This window comes from Bos indicus x Bos taurus, chromosome 5, assembly GCF_003369695.1.
Source record: "Bos indicus x Bos taurus breed Angus x Brahman F1 hybrid chromosome 5, Bos_hybrid_MaternalHap_v2.0, whole genome shotgun sequence".
NCBI classification, from domain to species: domain Eukaryota; kingdom Metazoa; phylum Chordata; class Mammalia; order Artiodactyla; family Bovidae; genus Bos; species Bos indicus x Bos taurus.
The window spans coordinates 9163933-9187989 of NC_040080.1; the positions used below are offsets into that span (position 1 = coordinate 9163933).

A 24057-nucleotide genomic window follows, 5' to 3' on the forward strand; every position below is an offset into this window, starting at 1 on the left:
AGCACCCTCTTGGATCAGCAGTCCCAAGGCAGCTGTGCAAAACTTTTAGCCTAAAATAGAACCAGAGGAGGGCTTCAGGGGCTTAAGTGGTTAAGACTCCGTGCTCCCAAGGCAGGAGTCATGGGTTTGATCCCTAGTCGGGGAACTAAGATCCCGCATGCCACGTGGCCAAGACTAAATAAATAAAATAGAACCAGAGAAGATACAAAGTGGAGTTTCTCACACATATACCCTCAGGGAGACTAAACTTAAGGACTAGGAGACCTGACTTCCTATAAATGCTGGATTTATAGAAAACTGATAGTGTTTATCAGAGGTAGCCTCCCATCAACCTTGGAAAGTTCTGCCAGAAACCACCCAGCTGGGAGGAAGTAGAGCCCCATACACCACCTCTGCGACTCCTCACTCAGGATTTCCAGGACAAAAGCTAGGCTGCCGCATTGAGCCTGGCCCTGGGACGGGCCTCTGGCAGGAGCCTGTGGGCCTGAGTCTGTGGGTCACAGTCCTCCCTGGCTCTGGCATGTGCCCAGACCAGCCACCAGAGCCCCATGCCCAGGACAGCTGCACCCTCCCAAACCCCCTTGGCTGGCAGCTTCCCTCCCCTTCCCCCTGTAACAATGTGAGTCCTCCCACCCCAACCTGAGATGCTCTGCAAGGTTGGCCTGCATTGACTTCAAACTGCATTTCAGGGACTTCCCTGGTGGGCCAGTGGCTAAGACTCTGCACTCCCAATGCAGGGAGCCCGGGTTCGAGCCCTGGTCACGGAACTAGATCCCACATGTCGCAAGTAAGAGTTTGCATGCCACAACTAAAGATCCCTCGTGCCGCAACTAAGACCCAGCACAGCCAAATAATAAATAAAAATAAAATTTAAAAAGCCCACACATTTCACAAAACTCTGGGTTCCCTGAGAAAGGCTGAGGGAGCCCCAGGGCCCTTTCTCCAATGGGAACAGATCACCCTGAACAGGGTCCCATGTTGTGGTCTCCAGTAGCTTGAAGGGGTCTGGTGCTCCAAAAAGTTGGGGAACCTCTGAGGCCAGGCCTGGACTTCAGGAGCTCTGGGGGCCTGAAACCTCTCAGAGGACCTGACTCTTGCTGCCCCCTGCCCACACCCTCTCTCTCATCAGTTTTTATCCCCACCTTCCCCATCATCTTCTTCCTGGTCCTACTGGCCCAGAGCTCAGACAGTGAGGGTACCACACAATTGCACCCCCACTGGGGGGTTTCCATTTGCTTGCTGTTTGCCAGCTGGGCCTGACCATATGGCCTGGGGACCCCCGGACTCCTGTGCCCACAGCCATCGCCACCAGCCTGTTGCCAATATGGGCGGAAGAAGCGGGCCCACCTGAGGCCTATCCCAGAACCACCCTCTGGCAGGGACACTAAGTACTTTTGCTCCAATTTGATCCTTTCATTAGCTGCCAGAGCCATCACAGGTGAGGAAAGAGGTTCAGGGTCAGAGTGCCCAGCCTGACCCACCCTCTAAGTGGCGGCAGTGTGTCTGACCTGGACCCTGGGGCTTCCCACTCCCCACCAACCTCCCCTGCCTTGCTCTCTGCCTGGCCCCTCCCTGGAGCCCCCAGGCCCACATTCCCCTCACCTGACCCGGTACCTGCCTCGGACCCCAGGGTGGCAAGCCACAGGTGAGGCAGTGTCCCATCCCAGCGGCTGCAAGGCGCTGCCCAACCCAGTGCCCAGCCCACATGGCGGGAAGGCAGCTGCTTCCTCCCTGAGGACGGTTCCCCACCCCCCAGGCCAAGCAGGTAGGTGGCTACGTGATGAGCCGGCCTTGGCCTGGCCTGGCGCCAGCTCTGCCCTTCAAAGGGCCTGGCTTCCTGGCTCCACCTCCTCCCACTTGTCCAGGCCTCAGTCTCCTCATCTACTGAGGTGCAAACAGATAACCAGGTGGCAGGGCAGGGTGAGGCAGCCCCACCCTGGCGGAGCCGCTCCCCAGAGCCAGGAGCCGAGGAAGTGGAGGACCTGGGGTTTCCATCTCGCAGGTGAGGGGCCTGCTGGTACCCTGCACTCAGGAAACTGCAAGCCCAGCTCCTCTGGGGCCTCGCCCTGTTCCCCCTCTGGGTGGAAGGTCACTGTGAATCCTACCCTGATTCCCAGGACTGACTCAATGGACATGAGTCTGAGTAAACTCCAGGAGTGGGTGATGGACAGGGAGGCCTGGCGTGCTGCAGTCTATGGGGTCGCAGAGAGTCGGACACGACTAAGCGACTGAACTGATACTGCCCTGACTCCCAGAGGCTGCTGGGCGTGTCCAGCGGGACGCGGATGGGACACGGTGGAGGTAGACACAGGAGAGCTGGGAAGCAGGCTTGCTCCACTGGCGGCAGCCGGTGTCCCAGACGAAGTGGGGACCGGGATCTGGATCCAACTCTGCCCCTCAGAGGACCTGTGCTGTTCACCTGGACGGGGCCCAGCGCTCCGCCCTGGGGTGGGAGCAGGCAAGGGTGAAGGGCCTCGCTGCGGGTGGCCTCGGATCAGAAATCAGCGAGCTACTCTACTGCCTGGCTCCATGTCCAAGTCCATGCTGGCCAGGGCCTTAGTTCTCTGTGTTAGGAATGGGCCTCTCCAGGGTCCTCCAGAGCGGGTCAAGACATGAAGCAGGCCCTGGCTCCGGAGGAGCGTGGCCGGCAGAACTGCCAGCGTTGGTGCTGCTGGAGGTGGGATGCGTTAGACGTCTTTAAACGCACTGCCCCCCACCCCGGGACTCCCTTCTCCCCCTCAATGCACCCCCAGGTTAGCCTCCGTCTCTCAGCAGGGGTCGGGGGGCCTCGACCCCCGCCTGCTCAGGAGCCCCATCTGCCTGAGGGAACCGCCCTGTCGCTCTGTCTGTCTGCCCCACAGCCCCACTGTGCCCATGTCCCTCTCTGTCACGCAGGGTCAGCCCCACCCAGTCGGGTGGCTGAAGGCCCGAGTGAGAGGACAGCCCCACGTGGGGGGCGGACCAAGGGCTCCGGGCCGGATTCTCTCTGCAGAGAGAGACGGGGCTGGGAGAGGCAGTGCCATGTGGTGCTGGAAGGGGGAGGAAGGCGGGAGGAGGCCAGGGTCCAGCCAGCGTGGGGCCAAGGCAGCAGGGAGGGGAGCGCAGGCCTGCAATAATAACTCAGGCAGGCTATTAATCATTAATAGAGCTTCTGATTGAAGGATGGAGAAGAACTCAGCTCCTTCCAGTATAGGACAGGAACACGCTGCCCGGCCTTCACGGAATGTGGCCAGAAGCCCGCCTCACGAAGGCCTATTGCTCATATCTTTATCAGTTCAGTTCAGTCGCTCAGTCGTGTCCAACTCTTTGCGACCCCATGGACTGCAGCATGCCAAGCCTCCCCTGTCCATCACCAACTCCCATCACCAGAGTTTACCCATATCTTTATGGAGCCCACCAAAGCCAGTGGGGAGGAGACTCCCCAGAGACCCCTGCATCTCGGGCCTGCAGCTCTTGGCCCACCTCCCAGCCACTCGTCCTTCCAGACCCAAATGACCCACCCTGGCCCGTCAGGACAAGAGGGTGACCAGAGCAGATGGCCCTGCCCTGCCTCAGTGTCCACATTTGCAGAACAGAGATTAGGCTCACAGCGAGGAGAAGCAAGGCCAGTCAGGCTGGGGCTGAGCACCTTCTGCCTCTATGAGAGCGCAAACTCATTTCCAGGCCCAGCACAGTAGGAGATGCCCCCAGCCCCATCTCTCAGGAGGTGGGTCAGGGCACTGTGATTTGGGCAGCAGCTGCCCAAGATCCAGAATCCAGAGGCACTGTTCTCAAATCCGGCCCCTGTGCCTTCGCACTCCTGTGCGATCCTGGGCAGGTCACTTAATATCCCTGAACCTCAGAGTCCCCCATCTGCAATGTGGGACCACCCCAGCCCCTTACCCTAGGAGGATTAAACAGGATAACACCCAAAGAGAGAGACCAGTCCGCTGAGCTTCCAGACTGGGGTCAATGCCCGCTCTCCACATGCCCTCCGTGTGCCTGGATGGCCTGGCAGGGATGCTGGTAGGGCAGTTGGCACTTCTCTCTGATAGTCCCCTCCTCCTCTTCCTCCTCACTGGTCTCCCTCTTGCCTGTATCTTTTTCCATCTTGAATTTTTTTTCTTTTTTTGGCCCCCTCCGGGCATGTGGGATCTTAGTTTCCCAGCCAGGGACTGAACCCATCCCCTCCTGCAGTGAAAACACAGAGTCCTAACCACTGGACTGCCAGGGAAGTCCCCTCTCTTGAAATTCTCGATTTTTTAACAAAGGGCCCTACATTTTCCTTTGGCATTGAGCCCCACCAGTTCTGTCACTGCAAAGGCCCCATCGGGCCACATCCCCCTGCTCTGAACCCTCATCGCACTCAGAATAAAATCCCAACTCCTTTCTGTACCCACAGGCCCTGGCCATCTGGTCCCTGCATCTTTGCTGACCTCATGTCCCTCGTCCACGTGACTCCAGCCACAGTCACTGCCTCCCGTCCCTTCCACACCCCAGGCTCACCTGTCTCAGGGTCCTCACCCTGGCTGTTCCCTCCGCCCGGAATGCCCTTCCCTCGGATCTCCACATGCCGGCTGCCGCTCAGAGGGGCCTTCCTGACCAACCCGCTAAAGCCAGCTAAAGCAGTGGTCCCCTCCCCGGTCACGGGCTCCACAACACTCCACTGCGGAAGCCGTCTGTCTCCTTGTTTATGTGTTAGTGGTCTGTCTCCCCAACCCACACCCGGCTCCCTTGGAATGTCAACAACAGGAGAGCAGGGTCACCATGGGCCACAGTCGCCGGTCCCTGCTGCTCCCCACTCCCTAAGGGAAAGCCCACCCCGGAGCAGGAGCTTCACCAACAGCTGCTGAGTGAGTACTGAACCCGGATGGGAAGTGGTGCTAGACTCCACGCCTAGCAGGATGCTCTGCGCTGTGCTGAGAAAGCCCCCTGCCCCCTCCCCGCTGAGATCAGCGCCATCCTTCCCAGGCAGGCAGCCCCGGCAGTGCCAGCCCCTCCCGCTCAGGCTCGCCCATCCTCCAGGGACAATGTACAAAGGGCCACTTCAGCTCCATCTCCAGCCCAGAAGGCCTGAGAGTGGGGGAAGGGAGGGGAGGAGAGCAGAGGGGAGGAGAGGGGAGGGGAGGGTCCGCCCCACCCCTTCTCTGTCCTCACGGTGCTTTCTCTTGCTCAGGCTGGGTGGGCGAGAGAGTCAAGCTGCAGCTGGAGGAACTTTGTCCCAGGCGTTACACCCTGGGAGGTAGGGGTGGGAGAGTGCCTGTGCTGTGGGGGTGGGGGGGCAAGAGGGGGCCCGTGCCCAGGGTGGTGGGGGTGCCTAGGCACATGACGGAGGCAGAGGTTGGTCCCCGTGTTCCTAGGCAGTGGGAGTGGAAGGTCTCCCATGGGCACCTCCCCACATGTACGGGCGTCAGGGTGCACCCATGTACGCGGGAGGCCCGAGCACCGGCTGGGCTGAGGGACACAGATGGGCAGACTCCATGGGATCCCGGATGGGCCACAGGGAGGGCAGGGTTTTACAGTCAGTTCCCATCATGCCTGTGTGCCACCCTCGGCCGCAAGAGACGGCACAAAGAACTCGCTCCAACGGTTGTTCTAACAACCTGAGCCGATGACCCGTGACCTGAGCCTGGCACCCAGGACAGGGGGACAACTGCGGCCGTTACCAACTTGCCTCCTTCTGTGCCCTGCCGGTGATGTGAGCTGCCACCCGGGAGCCCATGCCAGGACCCCAGGAGCCACCCTAAAGCCTCCCTCTCACTGATCCTACGCACCCGTCACCAAGGCGGGTCTATTCCGTGTGCCCTGAACCCTCTCGAGCCCCACCCTTCACCCTGTGCCCGTCCCCCACTGGCCGTGCCACTGCCAGTGCTCACCTGGACAACAGCTGTGGCCTTCCTAAGGGGGCTCCCAGCCAGGTGCCCTGGAGCCAGGCAGGAGCCACATCTGACGCTGCCCCTCCCAGCCTCAGGATAAAGTCCAGATCTCTCAGGAGGCTCCAAGTTTCTGTGTAATCTTACACTCCCCGGCCCCATGCCGGGATCAGGAGGGTTCAGCAGAACTGGACTTGACTTCCTCCAGGCCTCTCTGACCCTGGCCTGGCCCCCCCGATACCCCGGGGTCCCTAGCTCCAGCCCAGCACCTGCCACAGAGGCTTGGAGAACGAATGAGTGAAAGACCCCCCCCCCCCCCCCCCCCCCCCCCCCCGCCTCCCAAATCCACACACTACTTTTCAGTTAGTGCCGCTGGGCTCTCAGGCCTGGTCGGGGGCTTGGAAAGGTGGCTGCGAGTCCTAGCTCTGCCTGCCACATGACCTCGGGCTCAGGACGCCCCAGTGAAGAGGCTCGTCTGCGTGTATCCTCAGGGTCCCCTCCAAGGGCAGGTGGTAAGGGGGACACAGGGCACGACCCCATCCTCAGGGTGCTCTGGGCAACGAGCCGCCTGATGGCCGAGAGGAGGGGCAGGGAGGTGCAAAGTGAAGCAGCCGCACGTTAGGATCCTCCCACCAGGCCCACCACGTAGGTGCTCAGTGTACAGATCCAGGTCTGGCACACAGTAGGTGCTCAAGCAGCTGCTGCTGAGGGAGGAAATGGGCTTGAGCCTGGTTCTGCCACCCCAAGCTCTGCGACCCCAAGCAAAACTCCCACTCTCTCCAGGCTTGTCGGTGGCCTGAAAGGGAGGCTGGTAACGCTGCCTGCAGGCTCCCAGGACGGTTTGGGGGCTGCACCTGGCCCAGCGGCCACGGGAACCTGAGCAGCATAATTAACCTCCTGCTGGGCGCAGTCCTGAGCAGGTACACAGCTGGTTGGCTCTGCAGCTCTGGGCACCTGGTGAGCCTCCTCGAGGCTGAACAATGAGCCTTTTCTCTTTTCCCTCCCTGATTCTTCTCTGTCCGACCCGGCCCGTGAGGGGCTACAGCATCCCTGGGTCAGGACCTGACTGTCCCCACCAGGCGCTCTCCGTAAACCCTCACCACTGGAGGGGATATCACACAGGGCTGCTGGCGCTGGGCCCCTGCTCCTTAATTTCATGGGTGCTACCAATCTGTTCCCGCCAGTAATGACTTGGTCCTTCCTGCCCGCTGGACCCATGGAGCATTCTGGAACAGGCCAGCAGGTGCTCAGATTTCCCGCTGACCACAGGGTAGGAGACAGGGGATGAAATAGTAGCGACAGAAACATCAGCACAGGTGAGACGGGGCCAGGTGGCTGGGGTCCAGGCCTCAGCAATTCCGCTAACCCTGGGCACCAAGAGCAGCATCCCCTTCGCAGGCGGTGTGCTTCGCCCTAGCTCATCTTCACAAGCCCACTTCACAGACGGGGAAACCGAGGCTTACAGAGGGGACGTGCCTCATCCAAGGAGGCCACGGGAAGGGACTGGCTCAGCGGAGGCCATGCGCATGCCCACTGCTGCTCCCCAAGGCAAGGGCCGCCCCATCCTCTCTGGACCTCAGTTTCCCACTGACGCCTAGGGGTGCAGACATGACCTTCCAGCTTGACCCATATCAGCATTCCACGTTCCAACAGGCCACGTTCTAGGTTTGCTGTGCCATGTTCCCTCTCCAAGTTCTATCTTCTAGTTTCCCTGGTCTGAATTTGGCGGGGGAGGTTTCTACTTTCTGGGTGCTGTGTTCTGGGTTCTAGTTCCAAGGCTCGCCTCTCAAAGGAAGTTTGTAGCTGGAGGGACTGCCCGGGTGGTACAGTGGATAAGAATCCACCTGCCGATGCAGGAGACATGGGTTCAATCCCCGGTCCAGGAAGATTCCCCAGGCCACGGAGCAACCAAGCCCGTGTGGCACAACTACTGAGTCTGAGTCCTGCAACTGCTGAAGCCAGCGCACCCAGAGGCCACGCTCCGCAGCAAGACATGCCACCACGACGGGAAGCCTGCACATCCCAACTAGAGAAATCCCTGCGGCAATGAAGACCCAGTGCAGCCAAAAATAAATAAACTAATTTTTTAAAAAGAGAGAAAGTTCTGCAGCCCAGGCTCTCCAGCCAACACGCTCCCTCTTCAGGGCACTGTGCCCTCCTCCTAGCACCAGCGGCGGCACTCACAGCCCAGGGCTCCGTGGTCCTAGAACAGCGAAAGCAGCAAGGAGGGCCCGCTTGGGCTCCCAGGGCCATGGTGGGATCACAGAGCACACCCACAGCCCCGGCAGGAATGCCCCTCCCCAACCCTCTCCTTGTCACCCCCAGATGCCGTCCTGACCACCCCCCATGCCCGCTGGGCCCCCTTCCCCACTAGCCCGCTCTATAATGGCCCCACGAGACAGGCACTTCACAAGGGCAGAGACCTTGGGGCACTCGGCTTCTGGGTCATGGCCTGGCACCTCCTTGTGGGCACTGAATAAAACCTTGCTGAATGAATTAGCTAGGCATGCTCGGGACTGGCAGGATTACACACGGGCACAGCCTAAGGGACATGCATTCATATGATGGAGGGGCTCCTGCTGTGTGTGCGTGTAGGTAACTCGCAAAAAAAAAAAAAAAAAGCACAAAAACACAGACATGATCACACCCTTCCCTGGCACGCAGCCCAGCCCCTGGCACAGAGAAGACACCCCATGATCAAGTGCTAAATGGATGAACGAGTGCTCTGTACCAAGGACAGAGTCAGGGGGCCGTGGCAGAGACAGAGATCGAGTTCCCACTTGGAATCGGGGCTCAGCTGTCATTAGGAAGCCCGTGACCACAGGTGAGAACTTGACTATGGCTCAGAAGGACTGCCGGAAGTGCGCTTAGGGACAGGGTCAGTCAGGAAGACACTGGGGCACAGGGGCTGGGGGGGCAGTAATGTCTACAGCCCTAGGGGTGCCTCTGGTTGGAAGGGGCAGAGGTGGCTTCCTAGGTGAATGGCAACATCTGGGTGGAGCTAGCTGGCTTTCCAGATGAAGAGTCCAGCACAGTAATGGCCCCAAGGCAGAAATGTGGGGTGCGCAGGGGAAGAGGTGCAAAGGCTGGACTGGGGCCACAGGAAGGAGGTCGGAGGTGTGGACAGAATTCTCGAGGTGCAGCATCCCAATACCCCCTGGCCTGGACTCTCACAGACCCAGTCTCCAGGGATGAGAGAGAAGGAAGCTGTGTGCACCAATGCACCTATGCTGGGGGATGTCCCTGGGGCCGGGCAACTCCTACCCTGAGACCCCACAGCCAGCCTCCCTGGAGGCTACTCATGAGCAGGGACCCCAGAACCCAACAAATGGGGAGATGGCTGTTCTCACAGCCCCTTTTCTTCTCTCTCTTAGAACCTAACTTCATCTTCCTGGTTTTAAAGGTTTCTCGTACATTCTGGGGAATCGAGACATCACAGCGAAAGAGACAGGATGATACCACTCATCAACCTGCCACCCCTGGGCTAACATTGTAGCCTAAGTTCTTGTAAACTTTTTTCCTGAGCACCTTTTTGCTGGAATGAACTATTGGCATGGATTTCCTGCCAGTTTGGGGGCAACACGCATTTTTCCTAAGGAGCGTTGTCTCCAAGCCAGAGGACCAGAGGGCAGGCCAGGGGACTCTGCTCTCCTGGCCTCCTTTTCATCCACCCCCTGACCAGGACCCCACTGAGAAACACTCCAGTGTGGGAAAGGAATGGGGGCGGGGCGCAAACCCACAGTCCTGGGCGCTCCTCCTAGAGACCACAAAGCTCTGGGTCAGTGCCAAGCGCCCCAGGACTCAACGTCCCCTCTGTGAAATGGGCGGCCTCCTCTCTAGGCTGAGGTGACTGTCACCTGGCTGGACTGTGCTTCACAGCTGCTTCCAGGAGCCGTGCCAGGAGGCCCCTTGACCTTTTCTGTACCCCCCTCCCTTTGCCACTTGGACACATGAACAGCAGAGCAAGCCCCTCGGCTGCCCCTGGTGACCTCTACCCCAGCCCCTCGACCAGTCCTCTCTGTTCCACTCCACTGGCATCCTCCCCTCCAACCAGGCCCTCAACAGACCTCCCTGCACAAGGGTCTCCTCCCAGGCAGACAGACAGGAATCTGGGTAGTAGGAGCGCCGCATGGCTTCCTGGAGGAGTCTTATAGGATGGATGAGTCAGGAGAGGAGAGGAAGGGCACTTGCAGACAGAGGGACAGCACCAGGACAGGCCGGAGGGGGAGCCGGCCCTGGCGCTGCTCGTCTGGGTCGGGGCGAGAGCTGGTGCAGCGCCCCTGAGATGCTGAAACGAAATCACGCCAGAAAGCACCAGCGTCTCCTCCCCATTCGTGCCATAAACATGAGTTGTGACACACGCACAGTCCCAGGTGATGGTCGGGAAGGCACCTTCTCCACCATTCACCTAAACCGGCTAATCTGCCTTGTTTCCAGAAGTGGCCCTCACTCTCCATTCTCAAAATCACCATTCAGCAAACACTTAAATACTTCTCAAGTGCCTCCTCATGTGAGGCACAGTGCCAGCCCCCCAGAGAGTGCCCGTGTGCCCAGCTCAGGAACCAGCGCCCCTCACTTAATGGGCAGCTCCCCTCCCCAGTCCTTCTTCCCAGTCACCTCGATTCACCCAGACCAAGTGCCGGGCCCCCAGTAGAAGAGGAGGGCGGCCACGAGGGGCTTGTGCAAAGTGCTAAGCAAGCTCTGGGGGGTTCCACAGTCAGCCTGGGACCTATTCCCTCGAGGAGGTGGCAGCAGCAGGTGCTGAGATAAAAGCAATGGGCTTGGGAAAGGAGGGATGGGAGGGGTGGGAGCAGAGAGAACACAGGAAGCAGCTGAGTCACAGAGGCTAAAGGGGTCTCCTAAGGCAGCATGGAATTCGTGGGGCCAAGCAGTGGTTCCTGGAGTCCACAGGCCTCAGAACCTCCAGGGGATTCAAAACCATAGATTTCCAACCCTCCCTCCCAGAGTGGGATTCTGACTCGGTGGGGTGGGGAGGGGAGCCCGGAAAATCCACACTATCCCCCTGGTGCCCAGGCAAGGCTGAGCGGGCCTTCCTGAGGCAGGGTCCCAGGCCTATGAGAAGGAAGCAGGGCAGCCCCAGGGCCCCCACGGAGGGCGGGGTGGGGGAGGCGGCAGTCCAAGGCGTCCGAGCCGCACACAGCAGTCATCTCTGGGTGATGGAAGGGCCTGGACAAGCAGCCCCATCCTACAGGCTGGGGACCTACAGGCTGGATATGATGGATCCCAGCCCTGCCACTTCCCGGCCCTGGGTCCCCAGCCCCTTCGCATTGCCAAATAGGATAATAATAGTACCTACCTCATGGGAAGTTAGGAGGTGTCTCTGAGATAATGCAGACAAAGTGCTCTGGCCCAGCGCCCAGCACATAGTAAGTGCTCGATAAATAGCTGCAAATTATTATGACTGCAAAGTCCTCCATCGCGGGTCTCTGGCATCCAGACTCTCAGAGACGGCCTCTGGCCACCCTCCCTCGGTCAGACCTCAGACTGCCTGGCCTGCTCCTTCTGGGAAATTCCTGGCCTGCCTAGAGGGGTAGCCAGAGGCCGGGCCCTCAGGAGACCCCAGCATCAGCACAGACTCCTACCTTCTGTCCTGGCCTTCACCCCGCACCCCACCCCACCCCATCCCCAGGATTCCCACTTCGGTGGGAACCAAAGTCTTAGCCAAATAAGCTCTAAACTCATAAGACAACAGAGTAATTAGGTGTGTGAATGATTCCTATTGTTCTGATTTTATTTTTATAGAAAAGATGAAAAGAAGTGAGCCCACAGGAGAATTTCAGCAATGTAAGGAAAAGTATTCCGTTAACACTCCGGATTATGAGCAAGGTCTTGGGCCCCTGGTCAGCCTATTCTAGACCATGCGAGGGTGGCCCACTACCCTTCCACCCGCCCAGGCCTGCTTCCAGCCCTTGGGAAGTTCTCGCCCCTTCCTGAAGCCTCTTTCCCCTTCTGGGCAGTGGGGACAAGCAAGGTCCCTGTGCCATTCTGCTGCAAGTGAGGCTGCCCACTGGAGCTTCAGTGCCCTTGATCAGGGATGGAGGAGGAGGAGGAATAGGTGGAATGTTCCCCTGGCTGAGAATCCCGCATTCATTCATTCATTCATTCGTGCTCCTGTAGGTCCACGGGGCTAAACACACAATAACAAACACGCTGGCATCACGCGGAGGCCTCTGGTGAGTGACAGAGTGCCAGGGGACAGAAGGTGGAACAGACATTCAGGTGGTGAGAACAGCATAAGCAAAGGAATAGAATCTGAGGTTTGGGGCCTGTGTGGACCACATCTCAGAGCTCTGTTAGGCTAAAGCATGGGCTCCAGCAGGGCCACTCTACACTAAGGCCCAGGCCAAGGTCAAGGGGAGTCCCTGGGAGGAGAAGAGCTTAGAGAGGAGAGAGGCAGGCTCAGAGGTGTGGAGGGAAGGAGACACCCGCCATTCCCCCTCCCCTCCTCCCTGTGGCTGCTTACTCAGGGCAGTCTCTCACCCACCCTCAACCTATCCAGTGCCCTCCAACAAGCCCTCCGCAGCTCCAGAATCAGGTGGCCGCTCCCCAAGTCTATCTGACCAACAGCTCCTGGGGACTTTCCTCCTTGTTCTACTGTTATTTATTAAGCACCTACTGAATGCCTGGGTGCTGTACCAGCTCCCATGGTGAGACTGTTAAACTGTTGGCAGCTTGAAATCAGTCCTGCTGGGAAGATTTATACCACGGAAACTGGCCAGCACTGCTCATCGGCGAGCCAGCAGACCACTGCCCCCCATGCCCAAGAAATGGGTGCTGCTGCTGCTGCTGCTGCTGCTAAGTTGCTTCAGTCGTGTCTGACTCTGTGCGACCCCAGAGACGGCAGCCCACCAGGCTCCACCGTCCCTGGGATTCTCCAGGCAAGAACACTGGAGTGGGTTGCCATTTCCTTCTCCAATGCATGAAAGTGAAAAGTGAAAGTGAAGTCGCTCAGTCGTGCCCGTCTCCCAGCGACCCCCATGGACTGCAGCCCACCAGGCTCCTCCGTCCATGGGATTTTCCAGGCAAGAGTACTGGAGTAGGGTGCCATTGCCTTCTCCAAGAAATGGGTACAGAGAGGCAGGACCCAGCCCATGGGGACTCACAGACAGAGGGGAAGACAACAAGAAAGTGGACCACACATCGACTGTGGCAGGCTAGGCGAATAGGGAGACTCATTCTAGAAGTGGGGCAGCGAACGCCCACTGGAAACTGAACGGAGCTCTTCAAAGAGCAATAGTGTGCATCTCCCCCACTTTAGAGACGAGGAAACTGAGGCACAGGGAGACAGAGTCACTAGCCTACTGTCATGTGTAAGAAGGGACGGGATCAGAGTCCGAACCTGGGCCACTGGATCTGAAATTCTTGCTCTTTCTGCACTTGACTGCCTCATGGCACAATTATCGAGACTGCTCCCTACCTGCCAGCAGCCAGCACAGAGCTAGGCAGACCATGGGTATCTGTGCCCATGTGCCCAGGGGTATCTGCTGCCCAACTCAATTTGAATCTCTGGTGGGCAAGGCCTCTGTCCTCTCCACCAGGCTGCCCGGGAAAGCGCCCCTCGCAGGAGGACATCATGCTGTTGGCCAGAATATCTGAAGAAACTTCTGGAAGGGAGCCCTGATCCCATGTGGTAGACTAGAGAGCTGGGAAGGGGTGTACCGTGCGGTGGCATGGAGAACAAAAATTGGCCTTGGGGAGCAGAGCAGAGTCCCCTGCTCGACCTGGCCAGGGGCCAGAAGGTGGTGGGTGTCTACACAGGCAAAAGGAGGCTGTCCATGCAGACCACCCTGCCTGGGTCACTCTTCACTGCTACTTTTGTCTCCTCCGAGGAGGACAGGGACACTCAGCTCCCCCAAGCCTCAGCTTCCTCCTGGTCACAACCACCATGAAGTGGACATGACCTGCCAGCTGGTATCAGCGTCCCTGTTACACAGGTGAAAATACCCATGGAGCTGCCAGCTGTTTCCTAGGTGCTTCTCAGGTGCTGGGCATACCTGTACATGTAGACACAGCATCTCATGCAGTCCTTGCCACAACTCAGTGAAGGAATCTCCCCATTTGTCAGACATGGAAACTGAGGTTCAGAAGGCTGTCCGGCCGAGGTGGTCCGGCTATCTCAGTGAAAGTGATCAGCAATGTCAAGCAGCCCTGACCACATCAAGGGCGCTAGGCAGACCTGCAGCAGGGGGTCAGCTGGGCCAGCCGGTGCCATCCCAGCCAGTCTCCTTGCTGTCCTCATGCCAGCTCCCTGGGGTGGCCCACCACCTCACCTCCACCTGGCCTTCCTTTTCCTCCAGCCTTGCCTCCCCTCTCTTCAGTGGCTTCTCATGTCAGCCCCCAGCAGGGCTTTGGCTGTCCCCCACCTCCAGCTCTCGCATACACTCAGCACATCTTGGAGCCTTGCCTTATCCATCCCTCTGCCCAGAATACCCTTCCCACTTTCTCTCCCAAGCAAATCCTTCTAGCTTCCTTTTATGTCTTTCAGCAAGTTCTCTCTCCCCCAGGGGTAGGGGGGAGGGCGGTGCTGGGGGCCCCTTTTTCAAACTTTCCCAGGAGCCTGTGTCTATCTCTTCAGCTGGCAGAAACATTGATAACCCTGCAGAATGGTCAGCTCCGCCCGGTGAGGCATTGGGGGGAGTGGGGTGGGGTCGGGGGAGGAACTTGTCTTACTCTTCCTTCCATCCCCAGGCTTGGCCCATTGCCTGGATTTTTAGTAACTGCCCGGGAGGTGACACAAGTCTTCCCCATCGAGGCAGATCTGGGCTGGTGGCCCAGGAGTGGAGTGCTATGTGGACCCAGAGAGAGCCGGGCTTGGGGACCAGAGAGAGCTCACTGGGGCAGTGGTCCTGCCCACCTCTAGGAAGTCTCCTGGAGCCTAGAGTCACCCGACCTCAGGTCACTAGGGCTGGCTGAGACCCATCTCTGCCTCTCTGGCACTCCAGCTCAGGCACAGACCCCCCTCCCCAATACAACCCAGGTGCAGTCCCCTCCCCACCCCCGGTTCCAGAACCCACTATTTGCAGATATTTATAGCACCCTCCCCCAGCCAGGTTCCCTCCCCCGCCCTGGGCAGTGCGGTGGAAAGAGCGGGAGCCCCCCCACCAGAAAGGGTTGGGGTTCTTTCGCCACCTCCCTCGGTCTGATCCCGGCCTCCGCATCCGCCCAGCACCCCGACAGCGCCAGGGCCTCGGCCGCGGCCGCGCCGCAGCCCGGGGTCGGGGGTAGGGGAAGGCGGGAGCCGAGGCCTCCCACCCCCAGCCTCGCGGCGCGCGGGAGGTTTGTCAGGGGCGCGGTGCACAAAGCCTAGCTCAAACCCAGCGCCTCGGGGACGCCCCCTGCCCAGGCCGGGGGTCAGGGGAGTGGGGGGGTCGAGGGAATGAGGCTTTGCCCTCCCGGGCCACAGAAAGCTCAGCTGAGCAGCCAGGTTGGGGGAGGGGGTGCCAGAGCTGAGTAGCCGCCCCAGCATCCGCCCCCCATCTCGGCCCCCACCCAGACCCCCCAGCCTGGTGTTCCCGCCCCCGCCCCCAAAGGTCACGCTCGGGGATGGGGGCTGTGGGAGCTGTGACTGGGGCGGGGGGCACAGCGAGCGCGGAGGAGGAGGCGCAGGGCCAGGAGTGCCGGGGTGCGGGGGGCTGCGACGCGGGCCCCCAGGACACCAGGGTCAACTCACCCATTGCCCGCCGGGTCTCAGCGGCGGCGGCAGCAGCAGCGGCGGCGGCGGCTCCGCGGCCCCCGGGGCCCCCGGCGGGGAGATGCTGGCGTTCGCCGCAACCTCTCGCCCCATCCCGGGCTCCGGCGGCGGCGGCTGCGGCGGGCGCCCGGCATCGCAGGCAGCGCGGCCCCGGCCCGGCCCTGATCCCCGCCCCGCCGCCCCCGCCCCCACCTCCAACCCGTCCCACGGGCCCGGCGCGGCCGCCTGTCTGCACCCGGGGGCCGCGGCGGGGACCCGGCGAGCGGACCCCGGCGGGGGAGGGCCCCACGGGAGGCAGGCGGGGGGTGCGGAGGCGAGGCCCGAGCGCGGCGCGTAGAGGGGCAGCTCCCGCCGGGCTGGGGCGGCTCCGGCCCCCGCCCCGCCCCCACCGGCGCCCCCTTCCCTCCGCCGCCAGCCGGGCTCCGCTCGCCGCGCGGGGCCGGGGACGCCTAGGACCGCAGTCTCAGGCCGCCGCTGCTCTGCGCCTCCCGCGTGTGCGATCAAATGTGTGTGTGTGTGTGTGTGTGCGCGCGCGCGCGCCCAGGCGCGCGAGATCCTGCCTGTGACCGTGCGTGCGCCAACCCACGGCCCGGTGCGTCCTGTGCGGTTGTGTGTGTGTGTGTGTGTGTGTAGGAGATGAGAGGCGGAGCGGGTCAGAGTGTGTGCGTGTCTGGCATGTGCATGCGTCTGCGTGTCCGATTCTGTTGTGCGTGGATGCATGTGTCTGTTTTGCCGTATGTATGGGTCTGGGTGACCCAGGCGTGTACCCGAGTCTGTTCCTGTGTGTACATGGGCGTGGATCCCAGCCGCTGTGCCTGCGTGTACCTGGATAGTGTTTGCGTGCACACATCTGTGACCATGCAGAGAGCCGTCTGGGTCTTGTGTTGTCTGCGTGCCTGGTCCTGGGCGGCTGTGATGATGTGTATACGCTGCTGTGACCGTGTGCAAAGGGCCTGGTATTGTGTTGTATGTATCGCTGCGGGCCTGTGACCACTTCTACACGTCTCTGTGTTTGTAAAGATCGCCGATGTACACTGGCCTGTGGGCCTTGGGCCTTGGGCCTTGTCCCGCCTGTATCCTTCTGACCCCTCCATCCAGGCATATGACCAATGCAATTCTGTGCTCCCTCTATTCCAGGCCTGGCCCACTGACTCCCGGTGGAGGACTTTGCTCCCCACCCCCACCCCATCCCCCTCGGCGGGCACTCAAAGCCCAATGGTCCTGCCCACCTCCTGCGTCTCCTCTTCTGGTGCACAACCAGCAGCGGTTCTCCGAGCGCCCACCATTTCACACCTTGTCTCCTCATGCTTGTGCACGGGGCTCGAGGCGGCCTCCGCGTCCTTCCCGCCATTCCAGAGCCGTGGGCTTCCGCTTCCGCTCATGTGAGCCCCGCTAGCAATCACTTCCGCCTATGTGTGTAAGCGGGTGCAGGTATGCAGCAGCCTCGCTGTGGACCAGCGGCGACGGCACCGGGAGGGCAGTGAGCTGCCTGCAGGCTAGGCACCCACAAGGTTCTCAAGAGCAGCCCCAAGGGCCTTTGGAGCCCTCTCCTGCTGTTCTTCCTGGTTCAGGTGCTCCTCGCCTACCTTTGTCGATTCTTGCTAAGCAGCCAGTCAGTCTTCTCCAACATTTACTTGAGCAGGACACTCTCCTCCCTGAACACCTAATGGCTCCCACTTGCTTTCAGCTTAAGCTCAGTTCTTGAGAAGAAAAGGAGGCCTTCGTGACATAGACCCTCTGCTATTTACCTCTGCCGGTTAGTACCCTCTAAGCCCAAAATGAGCAAACTATTGTCTGCAAGGGCGATATAGTAAATATTTTAGGCTTTGTTGCTCATAGGGTCTCTGTCTCAACTACTCTACTCTGCCATTGTGGCGTAAAATCAACCATAGATATTGTGTACAGGAATGAGTATGACTGTGTTCTAAGAAAACTTTATTTAGGGACACTCAAGGTAAACCATTATTCTTTTGATTTTTTACTCCAACCACTTGGAAATGTAAAAACCATTCCTAGCTGGCACTACTCGTAAAAAAAAAAAAAAGAAAGAAACTTTAGTCAATCAGTCTTGTCCAACTCTTTATGACCCCATGGACTGTACCAGGCTACTCTGTCCTTCGGATTTCCCAGGCCAGAATAGTGGAGTGGGTCACCATGCCCTCCTCCAGGGGATTTTCTTGACCCAGAGATCAAATGCGAGTCTCCTGCACTGCAGGCAGATTCTTTACCCTCTGAGCCATCAGGGAAGCCACACTATGCCTTATGTATCATCTGCATGACTCACCTGCTTCAGTTACTCCGTCACTAGCTCCCCCACCCAGATCCCAACTATTCTACCCTGAAAATATGTCTTGAGACTTCTCTGTTGGTTCATTGGCTAAGACTCTGTGTTCCGAATGCAGGGGCCTGAGGTTCGATTCCAGGTCAGGGAACTAGATTCCACATTTCACAAATGAGTTCTCATGCTGCAACTAAAGATCCCACATGCTGCAACTAAGACCAGGGGAAGTCAAATAGATAAAGTGCATTGCAACAAGTGACAACTAAGGAATGTTAAAAAAAAAAAAATGTCAGCCTTCGCTTCTCCCCCACTTGCCTTGCTAGCAGACTCTCTGCCCTTGTTGCTCAACCCCTACAGAATCCTCACTACTGTTCACACACACTCACCTCCACCTTGCCGTGGCCATCACTCCACCTCTGCCTGGGGATTCCTGCCATCTGGAAAGGACCCTCTTAGAGACACTTTTCCTTGCCCAGCCATGTTCCACAGGAGAATCTTCTCCCACGGCCTCCTGCAGCACTGTGGACATCCCTCGGCCCAAAAGAGAAGCCCTGTTGCAGGTCTGGCTCCCCCAGCGAACTTCTCCAGAAACCTGGATGCTGGCCCAGCACCAAGCTGGGCACAAAATATCACATCCCTCACTTTTCACAGCTCCCAGCAAAGGGGAGGAGGTGAAGTGACGTGCCCGGGCTCAAGTTCAGGTTTATGGGGCTTTCTCAGTCTTCACTCTCTTTGCCAGGATGCTCCTGGCAGGTGGTCCATAGCCTTCATCTGTCACCTAATGTGTGCTCTTTCTGCCTCTGACAAACGTTGGCGCCCCACAAGACCACAAGCCCCACAATTCCAAATCAAGCCCTGAGCCACAAATATGCCTTTTGTCCTTTGAAATCATTTAACTGATTTGGGTGGGTAGAGAATAATTTCACACAGTACAAATCTGAAAATTATTGAAGGGTGGCCAGTGGAAAGGAAGCTTCCTAGCCCCAGCCCAGGCCTCCCAGATCCCCTCTATGTAAGGATTTTACCCTTGTGATACTTTTTTTTAATGCAGCTCATTTGGTGTGAAGCCATTTTGCTGTGACCTAAAAACTAATTCATCACACTTGTAGCTTGACTCCTTTTTGGTTTTTTTTTTTAACGATGTGCAAAATAGATGTGGTCATCTATCATTGAGCCCCCCAGGCCCTCCCTGTGGGGCCGAGTGAGAGATAAGGGTGTGGGCAGATCACTGCGTGGTGGTAACTGGGTTCAGGAACCAGAGACATCTGGCTTCAGTGTGAGTTTTTGTGTCGGTGACTTAAACCTCAGTTTCCTCGTTTGTAAAATGGGAATAAGGAAGTTTCCTTCATAAGGCCACTCAGAGGGGCTTCCCTGATGTCTCAGTGGTAAAGCGTCCTCCTGCCAATGCACGAGACACAGGTTCAATCTCTGGTGCAGGAAGGTTCCCGCATGCTGTGGAGCAGCTAAGCCCGTGCTCCACAACTATTGCACCTTTGCTCTAGAGCCTGGGAGCCACAACTACCAAAGCATGATCCAAAACAAGACATGCCACCAGTGAGAAGCCCGCATAACCCAGAGCAGCCCCGGCTTGCCGCAATTAGAGAAAGCCTATGTGCAGCAACGAAGACCAAACACAACCAAAAATAATAAATAAAAATTAATTTTTAAAAAAGATCACGCATGCTGCAATGAATATCAAAGATCCCACATGCTGCAATTAAAACCTAGTGCAGCAAAATAAATAAATAAAAGAGACCTGGGCTCTAATCAGCTTCTCTACCTGTTATAATCATGTCACTGCACTAAGCCTCCATTTCCTCATCCAGAAAATGGGAATGATTGCTGCCCAGTCATCACATTGATATCAGTGGAACCCGGACAGTTCCATCCTCTCCCTCCCACTTGCTCACTTCCTCTCCTGTCTCCACACCATCAAAGGGGGTGTTGGGGAGGCAGAGGCTTGGAAAGTGCTCCTCCCTCCCCACCCTTCCCTTGGGGCCAGGCCACCTGACAAGGAGGCTGTGGGAGCCTGGAGCTGAGAGAGGTCTGGGTACAAGATTATCTACCCCAAGACAGGTGTCACCTTACAGATCTGCTGTCCCCTTTCACCTGGGGCCTGTTTGGCTCTGGGAACAATTGCTAGGTCTGTTATCCCTTTTGGCAGCTGCTGCCTGACCAGTGGGAGCTATGTTCCCCTTCTCCTTCACTTGGCCCTGGGTCTCCAGGTGAGAAGTCCCCTGAGCCGTGATGAGGCCCAAACACCTGCCCTGCCAAGGCTCCTCAGGGGCCAGGAGCCTGGTGATGCCATAGGCAGTATGAGCTGGCTCAAAGCTATGGCTTAGGGAATTCCCTGGCTGTCCGGTGGTTGGGACTGATCCTGCAAGCCTCACAGTGGTGCAGCCAAAGAAAAAAGAAGCTTCAGCTTATTCATCTGTGTAATGGGCATGAGATGGCCGCCTGAGAGCATGTGGGTTAGCAGCAGGAGCAGGATATTAGTCCCCTTCCTTCCTCATCACCTGCCACATGAAGTCACCGGACTGGCTCTCCTACCCTCCCCTACATGCACTCCATTCATTCATTCATTCATTACTGAGCCCATCTCCCAAGCACACAGCAAGCAGCTCTCTGAAATGCTTGCAGTTTCTCCAGCCTGCCCAGAGAGCCTCTCTGAAAAAACTCCTACTCATCCTTCAAGACCCAACCCACATAACCCCTAACCCTGAAAGCCACTCTGGTTTCCAGAGGCCTTGCTCATGCCTGATTTGTAGTTTCCACCTCAAGGCCTCTGGTGGTACGGACTCTGCCTGCAATGCCCTCCCCAGCCTCATCTCTAAGTATTTATTCCACCCATCCGGTCCTCCAGGGTGAGGTTACAAATGCCTCCTCTCCATGGAATCTTCTCCGACTTCCCCTTCCTGAAGTTCACCTTCATGGCCCACTATGGGTGTCCAGGGCCCTCTTAGGCCCCTCAGCACTTCCTGTCTGATGTTCTGACCTCCATGACTGGCCTCCTGGTGAGCTCTTAGGGCATAAACATGAGATGGGTCACCCTGCTCAGTTCAGGGGGACAGAGAGCTCCACGGCAGGGAGTCTAGTCTTGTCTGGGCCAAATGCTGCTGGTTAGAACCTCTCTGCCTGGATGACTTTGGATAAGTCCCCTTTCTCTCTGCAAACCTCAGTTTCCATACTTGTCAAGAGGAGGGGATAGATTAGACCTGGGAGGTCAGGGGGTCCAGGAGTCTCCTAAAATTTCCTGTGGCATGGTGTGTGTTTGTGAGTGTGCACACATGTGGGTGAACATGGGTATGGGTATACCCGCACGTGGATGTGATTTTGTGCTTGCGCGTGTGAATGTGTATGAGCACATGTGGCTTGTGGACGTGTGCGTGCACACCTGTGTGCTTTTGTGGGAGCGGGCCCATGGCTGTTATTGGGTCCTCAAAGGATTGGGGGCCAGCTGAGGCCCTTCAGAGGCCCCTCCCCCAATTCTCCCATGCTCCTCCCACAGCAGAGGGTCCTGGGGCTCCCCAGTTGCCTCTCACCCCTCCATGGCTCTCACCTGCATTCTTTTTTGTTTTAAATAGCCGTTGTTGCTTTATTTATTTATTTTTAGCTGCTCCTAGATCCCCGACCAGGGATCGACCCTGTGCACCCCCGAAGTGAAAGCGCAGAATCTAAACCACGAGACCACCAAGGAAGTCCTTCACCTGCATGCTTGCCATAGCTTTGCTCCTGGGGCGTCTGCTCCACCCTATAGAGCAGTCAGTGCATTTCTAGAAAGCAACAAGGCAGATCCAGCGCTCAAATCCTGCTATGGCTCCCATCTCACCCAGCATGAGGCCAGAGTCCTTCAGGAGCCGCAAGGGCCGCCTGGTCTGGCCTGCTGCCCGCCTCCACCCCCCGCCCCATCCCCCTCCATGCTCCCTGAACTCATCTACCTCCTTGCGGCGGGCTGTTCTCTCCTCTGGAGTTCTCTCCTCCAGATGCTCTTCCCCAGGTACCACATGGCTCCTCCTCCTCCCAGTCTCGGTGCAAACTCAGGGCCTTCCCAAGCACCCTCTTTAGGTGCAGGCTTCCGGATCACTCTGCCTTCTCTTCTTTATTCTTAGAACTTTTCACCTTCAACATACTAGGTAATTTCCTGTGTCTTGTCCTTTTGCTTGTCTCCCCTACTAGACATAACCCTTAGCAGGGCAGTGATATTTGTCCTGACCCCGCTGTCGGTTCTTCAGTACCCACAAGCCTGGCACATAACAGCGGTTGGGTAATCTCTGTTCATAGGAAGGAAGCCTCCTCCCTGCCCCCCACCGAATGTGTTGAGGGTCACCCCTGAAATTTCCCAGGTAGCGCCATTGGTAAATAACCTGCCTGCAAAGCAGGAGACACAAGAGACATGGGTTTGATCCCTGGGTGGGGAAGATCCCCTGGGGAGGAAATGACCATCCACTCCAGTATTCTTGCCTGGAAAATCCCATGGACAGAGGAGCCCGGAAGGCTACAGTCCATGGGGTCAGAAAAGAGTAGGACATGACTGAGCATGCATGCATGCGTTATCTGTAAGTGTCTTTTGTGTGGGCCTTGAAGACTGCTGGGAGCCTAGAGAGAGAAGTGCCACCCTTCTGGGTGAGGGAAGACCTTCGGACTGGAAGAATCCCCCCACTGGGGCCAAGGCTGCTGTGTGGTTGTAAACCGAGGTGATCCAGCAGCCCAGTCATGTCTTGTGCCATGAGCCGCACACTTAGCTGGATCCTGGCAACCTCTCGTAGAAACTTGGGAGCCCATTCCCTCTCCACCACGTTTGCCTTCCCTGGAGACCCCCAAGCCTTGCACACTGGATCCCCCATCGAGGAAACTGATTGATAGAGCCCCCCCGACAGCTGAGAGCACAGCCAGGACACAAGCCCAGAGCCAGGGCTCCAGTGACCAGGGGCTAGGTCCCTCCCCGAGTCCTCTCCTCCTCACAGCTGACCCCATCCAGAGAGGAAGGCGAGCACGTGGGGCAGGGGGAGTGCAAGGTTACATCCGTTCACAGATTGAGCACCTACTGTACATCAGGCCCTGGGCTAGAGCAGTCAGACTCATCCCTGACCCCAGGAGAAGCTGGGCCAGTGGGGTGCCGAGACAGCCACAGGCCCCCGGCGGCTGGGAAGGTAGAGGCAGCATCTCAGCCAGGCCTCGAAGGCTGGGGCAGATTTGGAGATGGGCATCCAGTACAAGGCTAGGCAGGGAAGGGACTAGTTACAGCCAGAAAGCATGCAGGGGACAGGCAGGGAGTGAGTCAGCCCGAGGTCTCCACAAGCTCCAGAAACACCAGAGACGCTGAGCACTGGGCTAAGTCACCAGAGACGCTGAGCACTGGGCTAAGTCACCAGAGACGCTGAGCACTGGGCTAAGTCACCAGCTGAGCTGGGAGCACCCCCTATGGCAGATGGCAGCGCACTGGGCTGAGTCACCAGCTGAGCTGGGAGCACCCCCTATGGCAGATGGCAGCGCACTGGGCTAAGTCACCAGAGACGCTGAGCACTGGGCTAAGTCACCAGAGACGCTGAGCACTGGGCTAAGTCACCAGAGACGCTGAGCACTGGGCTAAGTCACCAGAGACGCTGAGCACTGGGCTAAGTCACCAGCTGAGCTGGGAGCACCCCCTATGGCAGATGGCAGCGCACTGGGCTAAGTCACCAGAGACGCTGAGCACTGGGCTAAGTCACCAGAGACGCTGAGCACTGGGCTAAGTCACCAGCTGAGCTGGGAGCACTGGGCTAAGTCACCAGAGACGCTGAGCACTGGGCTAAGTCACCAGCTGAGCTGGGAGCACCCCCTATGGCAGATGGCAGCGCACTGGGCTAAGTCACCAGCTGAGCTGGGAGCACCCCCTATGGCAGATGGCAGCGCAGGAGGGTGGCCTGCTGGAGGGAGGCCCTGGGGCTGGGTCCCCGAGGGCACGGCTCTGGGTCACATCAGTGGTCCTACCAGCAGAGAGAGGTCCACAACCACACTTGCGTGCTTATGCCTGGCACCTGCTTGGAGCAGGGCACGCCCACCAGGAGACTTCCCATTCTAGTGCCACTTACACATACACGCTCAGCCTTGGACACAGAGCTCCATGGACACACCCCTTGTACACTCACAGAGGACACACACCCTGCAACCCTCAAAACCCTACTGGGTGCTCCCCACAAACTCACATGACAACATTCCTTCCAGCCTCAGCC

General features: G+C 58.3%; 1 protein-coding gene across 4 annotated transcripts in view; it reads right to left on the reverse strand.

Moving 5' to 3' along the window:
• The window catches only part of MGAT3 (mannosyl (beta-1,4-)-glycoprotein beta-1,4-N-acetylglucosaminyltransferase), a 39747-nt gene that overhangs the window by 15135 nt on the left and 555 nt on the right, over positions 1-24057 (reverse strand). Inside the window, exon 1 of one of the 4 annotated variants that reach the window (XM_027540732.1) lies at positions 15544-15729. The exons of 1 other annotated variant lie outside the window; for it this stretch is intronic. The gene's annotated coding sequence lies outside the window, so the exon portion shown is untranslated. Of the gene's footprint in view, positions 1-4485; positions 5171-5855; positions 6091-15543; positions 15730-24057 lie in introns of those variants that run through there. 2 more of the 4 variants (XM_027540734.1, XM_027540733.1) reach the window with 2 other exon arrangements.